General features: G+C 32.0%; 1 long non-coding RNA gene across 1 annotated transcript; it reads left to right on the top strand.

Annotated features, from left to right (window-relative positions):
- The first annotated feature begins 498 nt into the window (after window positions 1–498).
- LOC123560079 (uncharacterized) lies at window positions 499–3,783 on the top strand. Its single transcript, XR_008369147.1, has 5 exons — window positions 499–546; window positions 1,359–1,413; window positions 1,957–2,003; window positions 2,707–2,761; window positions 3,736–3,783. It is a non-coding gene; the product is annotated as an uncharacterized LOC123560079 (long non-coding RNA).
- Window positions 3,784–6,547: the final 2,764 nt, after the last annotated feature.

Raw genomic sequence — 6,547 nt, 5'->3', positions numbered from 1 at the left:
CAAAGATAATAGGTAAGGGTAGATGTCTCGGAAGCACAGAGCAATAAAACACAGCCTCGTAAGAAATATTTTCTTGGGTTCTTTTATTACATTACAGGGTGACGCGGACGGCAATGGTAATAAGTGTGAATCTGATACAGAGGATATTAAAGGTGAATGCTATAAAGTTTCTTTACATAAACTGTATTATCTAAAGCAGTTGTTTTAATTTTCCTTTTTCAGATTATTTGAGTGTCGGTAAGCATCCTTTAGAGCTTAAAATAGTAGTTTTCATAAAAGTTCAAAAGGTAAAAAGTGTTGGTGCTTTTGCAAGGGTGATAAATCCAGGATTCATCCGTAGTTATCTTACTGGAATACCGTTTGAAAAGGAGTATACGTTGATCATGAAGAATGTAAACAGAGTTACTACTACTCATATCTTAAGTAAAAACATTTTGAAAGTTTATAATAAATAAACACATTTTAAGTTTGCATTCATAGAATTTATTTCTATTTGCAGGCATCAGGGACATTGTAACCAAGGGCTTGGAAGATTTTCCCTCAATGGTATGTCGATTTGAATTAGTATTGCTTATCTAAGGTCCAACCAGTCTGCATAAAACGGCACCATCTTGTTTAACCCATATACTGTATTAACATACCTATAATGTTTATACGCACAGGTCATCAGAAAAAGACTTTGAATCAAATCGTTACATTCATTTAATTTTTCTTAGGGAAATATATTTCAAACATATCTATTTTTCATATTTCTTGAAAGTTATATTAAAATTACGAAAAAAAAAACTGAATGTGTGTCCATAGGTCTCTTGGGCTTACAATTCCTGTCACTGTATATTGTTTAATGACTCTAGGTAAAATATTTTAAGATATATGGAACATAAACTTTTAAGCATTTTATCAGTATTTAGCTCTTAGTCAAGTTCCATAGCTCTTGTCTGACTGAATAAAAACCTTAACGAGAACATCATGTGCTGTTTAACAATCCTCTAATGTTTTATGACTCTAGGACAAATACATTTTGACTAAGTCAATGGCAATAATCCTATAGTCCAAGAGATATGAAACCTTTAATTACTTTTTTTAGCCTAAGCAAACTTTTCATTTCATTTAACAGTTAATAATATGAAGTCTCAGCAATCTATTTCTTAGTTGCAAAAGCGGAAAAATCACCAAATTTCCACTTGACCGCCTATGTTGCCGCCGTGATTTTTTTAAATTTCTATTTGTTGTTGCGATTCTTAGAAAAGACACACCTTCTAAAGGTAGAGTATGTGGAAATCGACCATAATGCTTTTAACAAAATGTCAGCAAACCTCGTGTGAAATATTTTACCTTGTTATTTTATTACTTTACAGGGTGGCGCGAACGGCAATGCTAATGAGCGTAAATCTGATACAGAGGATATTGATGGTTAATATATGGTTTCTTTACATCAACTATACTATCTGATGAAGTTGTTTTAATTTTCTTTGTTTTTTCAGATGTTTATAGTGTCGGTAGGCATCTTAAAGACTTTTAAATAGTAGTTTTCTGAAAAATATGTCGTTTTATAATCGGATGCTGAACTGAACTTGCTGTGCGATGTCGCATTAAAACAATACTTGTGACATTTAAACTGTTCTTTTAAAGAAATGTCTCTCAATTTTTGTAAAGATATTTCAAAGCGGTCCTTTTTAAATTGTTTCTAACAGACAGTATGGTCACATTGGGAGGGAATTTTATATTAAGTTCAAAAGGTAAAAAGTTTTGGTGCTTTTGTTAGAGTCAAAAGTATAGAATATATCCCTAGTTATCTTGGCAGGAACACCATTCGAATAGGTATATGCTGAGTGAAAATAATCTAAACAAAGTTATTACTACTTATATCAACATCTTAAGTAAAAGCACTTTGAAAGTTTATTATTAATAAACACATTTTAAGTTTGCATTCATAGAATTTATTTCTATTTGAAGGCATCCAGGACATTGTTACCAAGGGCTTGGAAGATTTTGACTCTAAGGTAAGTTGAATTTATAAAGTAAAGCTTATTGACAGTCAAACAAGTCTACACAGAACGGCACCGTTTAACATATATACTGTATTAAATACCTGTACATGTAAATGATTACAGGTCATTCGAAATAGTATATTGAATCATATCGTTAAAAACTCATTTAATTTTTCTTAGAGATAGATCAAACATATGTCCTTTTTATATTAAATGAAAATAACGACAGACAAAAAGGCCTAGGTCTGTACATGGTATTGAGACTCTAGGTAAAATATATTTTTAAGACCTGTGGGACATAAACCTCTTAGCACTTTGTATTTTTCATAAAGTCAAGTTGCATAACTCCTGTCTGACTGAGTAAAGTCAGAAAGAGAACGTCAAGTGCCCAACTTCAAATGTTGTGTAATAATCCTCTAATGTTTTATGAATCTAGATCATATACATTTTGAAATTCATTAGACACCAATATTTATGTCCTTTATGTAAACTTTTGACTAAGTCAAGGGCCATATTCCTATAGTTCACAGTTTAAGGAAATCCATTTCCATCTAGTTGTTATTTTCAACATGACCGCTTCTGTTACCGCCATAATTTTTCAAATTTCCATTTTTTTGTTGCGATTCTTAGAAAGAAGACGCTCTCTAAAGGGAGAGTAAGTGAGAATGAAACATAAAGCTTTTAACAAAATATTATTTTCCTTTATTACTTACAGGGTGTCGCGGACGGCAATGTTAATGAGCATAAATCTGATACAGAGGATACTGACGGTGAATACTATATGGTTTCTTTACATAAACTATATTATCTGACGCAAATGTTTTAAATTTACTTTCAGATAATTTAAGTGTCGGTAGGCATCTTAAAAAGCTTTAAATAGTAGTTTTCGCAATTTGTTTTATTTCATAACCAGATGCTGAACTGAACGTGCAGCGCGACATCGTATTGACAAAACACTTGTGACATTTTATCAGTCCTTTTAAAGAAATAGCTCTCAAATTTTAAAAGACAATACACAGCAGTTATTATTAAATTACTATCAACAAACTTTATTTTCACATCGGGAAGAAGTCTAAAGATAAATTTAATAGATAAGTTTTGGTGCTTTTGACAGGGTTGTAAATACAGGATTCATCCGTATTTATCTTACAGGAATACCATTTAATTGGTATATGTTGATAGTGAACCTAAATTAAGTTATAACTAATCATCAAGAGCTTATGTAAAAGTATTATGAAAGTTTATAATTATGTTTCTTGACATCAACTATATTATCCGTATCATTTGATTTAATTTTCTTTTTTCTTCAGATAACTCTAGTGTCAGTTGGCACCTTTACATAGCAGCTTTCACAAACTATTTGTTTTGAAATGAACCGAAAGTGCTGTTTTATGTCATATTGAAGCATACCTGTTCTTTTAAAGTAATGGCTCTCAAAATTGTAAAGACCGTTCATAGCGGTCATTTTCTAAACTGCTATTAACAAACATTGTGGTCCCATAGGGACGAAGGTTTAAGTTAAGTTCAAAGGGTAATAGGCTTTGGTGTTTTTACCAGGGTCAAAAGTATAGGATTCATCCCAAGTTATCTTAACGGCAACACCATTTGAATAAGTTTAGGTTGAGAATGAAATATCAATAGTAAGTTATTACTACTCAATATCTTATGTAAAAACAAATTTGAAAATTTACAATCAATAAACAAGTTTTAAGTTTGCATTCGTAGAATTTATTTCTATTTGAAGGCACCCAGGATATTGTAACCAAGGGCTTAGAAGATTTTCGCTCTAAAGTAAGTCGATTTAAATCAATATGGCCAGTCTACACAAAATGGCACCGTTTAACCTATATGTTGTTTTAACATACCTATACATGTATATGTATGCGCATACAGGTCATCCGAAATAGCTTATTGAACTAGATCGTCACAAGCATTTAAGTTTTCTTCAAGAAATTTATTTAGACCTAGAATTGAAAAATAAAACATTGTTTTGGATTCCGATTTCAAACATATTTTTTTTTTCATATTTGTTGACTGTTATAGTGAAAATAACGAGTGAAATAAAAGAAATAGATGCGTGTCCATAGGACTCCGGTGCTTACACTTCCTGTAATTGTTTCGTGAAATATTTTAAGACATATGAAACAGAGGGATCTAAGCACTTTTCGTGTTTTTAAAGTTATAAAGCTCATGTCTGGTTGAATAAAATCCAAGAGAGCACATCAGGTGCTAAACTTCTCATGCTATGTAACAATCCTTTAATGTTTTATGACACTAGGTCAAGTACATTTTGAGATACATAAGGCACCAACCTTAATATCTTAATGCATTCTTGTATCTAAATCAAGGGCCATAATCCTATAGTCCAAGAGATAGGGCTTCTTCTTTTTACTTTTTTTTGCCCATTCAAACTTGTAATTTATTTAACAGCCAGTGATATGAAGTTTAAGTAAACTCATTTCTTAGTTGCCAAAGCGGGTAGAAACACCAAATTTTCAAAATGGCCGCCTATACGGCCGCTATATATTTTTTAATTTCCATTTGTTGTTACTATTCGTAGAAAATGGGACGAGGGAATGTAACATAAAGCTTTTAACAAAATATTACCAAACCTCGTATGAAATATTTTATTGTGTTTTATTATTACTTTACAGGGTTACGCGGACGGCAATGGCGATGAACGTAAATCTGACACAGAGGCTATTGACGGTGAAAACTATAAATTTTCTTTACATAAACTATATTATCTGACGCAGCTGTTTTAACTTTCCTTTTTCAGATAATTTTAGTGTCGGTGTCAATCTTGCAGAGCTTCAAATAGTAGTTTTTACAAGACTATTTTATTCCATAACAAGATGCTGAACTAAACTTGCTGTGCGATGTTGTTTTGAAACAATGCTTGTGACGTTGAAACTGTCCTTTTAAAGAAATGACTCCCAAATATTGTACGATATGTTATAGCGGTCATTTTTAAATTGTTGTTAACAGATACTATGGTCACATGTGGAAGGATTTTTAAATCAAGCTCAAAAGGTAAGTCGTTTTGGTGCTTTAAAAGCCAGGGTCAAAAAAGTACACGATTCATCCCTAGTTATCTTCACAGGAACACCGTTTGAATATGTATAAGTCGAGAGAGAAGAATCTGAGCAAAGTCGTATCAACATCTTAAGTAAAAGCATTTTGAAAGTTTATAATTAAAAATCACATTTCAAGTTTTCATTCCTAGAATTTATTTCTATTTGAAGGCATACAGAACATGGTAACCAAGGACTTGAAAGTTTTGGACTCTAAGGTAAGTCCAACCAGTCTACCCAAAACGGCACCGTTTAGCGTTTATATTGTTTATAACATGCCTATACATGTACATGATTACAGGTCAACCGAAATAGCTAATTGAACTAGATCGTTACATTCAATTATTTTTAAAGTTATTGCAAACATATTTCCTTTCCATATTTGCTGACTGTTATAGTGAAGATAACGAGAGAAAATTATAAGAACTAGATGTGTCTCCATAGGTTACTGGTTCTTGAAATTGTATATTGTTTCATGACTCTTTGTGAAATGTTTTTAAGACATAAGGAACACAACGTTCTTAGCACTTATTGTGTTTTTCACGAAGTCATGTTCCATAGCTCTTGTCAGGCTGAAGAAAATCCCAAAGAGAACATTAGGTGCCCAATTTCACATGCAATGTAACAATTCTTAATGTAATATGACTCTAGGTCAAGTAAATTTTACGATACATGATACACCAACATTTACGCTCTCAATGTACTCTTCTCACTAAATTAAGGGCCATAATCCTATAGTTCAAGAGATAGGACTTCCTCTTCTTTTTACTTTTTTGCCGAATCAAATTTTTCATTTTATTTCACAGTCAGTTATATGATGTTTTAAAAAAACACCTTTCTTAGTTGCCAAAGCGGGAAAACCAAATTTTGAACATGATCGCCTTTATGGCCGCCATATTTTTGTTAAATTTCCATTAGTTGTTATGATTTTTAAAAAAGACACACTTCAAAGGGAGAGTAAGTGGGAATGGAACATAAACCTTTGAACAAAATATTAGCAAAATTCGTCTGAAATATTTTATTTTGTTCTTTTATTCTTTTACAGGTTGACGTGGACGGCAATGGTGATGAGCGTAAATCTGATACAGAGGATATTGACGGTGAATACTATAAATGTTCTTAACATAAACTATATTATCTGACACACTAGTTTTAATTGTCCTTTTACTTTACCGACAGTTCAGTGTGTTTTGGCATCTTGAAAAGCTGTAAAAAGTGAAGTTTACACAAATATTTCGTTTTATCAATAGATGCTTAACTGAATTACATTTACGATGCGCAGGAAAGGTCAATATTGATGTTGTTAAAAAGGAATGTATAGAGACTGGAATAAAACAATTCAACAGGGTGTGCATGTATGCAATGGTAACTGAAAAAAGCGTTCTATGCAATATACATAGGAGACAAGTCAAAGGCACCAATAAGTATAATTCAGCTTTTGTGTAATGCAGGTATATACACTTTATACATTGGAGACATCAA

This window comes from Mercenaria mercenaria, unplaced genomic scaffold (genome assembly GCF_021730395.1).
Source record: "Mercenaria mercenaria strain notata unplaced genomic scaffold, MADL_Memer_1 contig_3053, whole genome shotgun sequence".
In the NCBI taxonomy this organism is placed as follows: Eukaryota; Metazoa; Mollusca; class Bivalvia; order Venerida; family Veneridae; genus Mercenaria; species Mercenaria mercenaria.
This window is presented reverse-complemented; position numbering and strand designations above follow the sequence as displayed.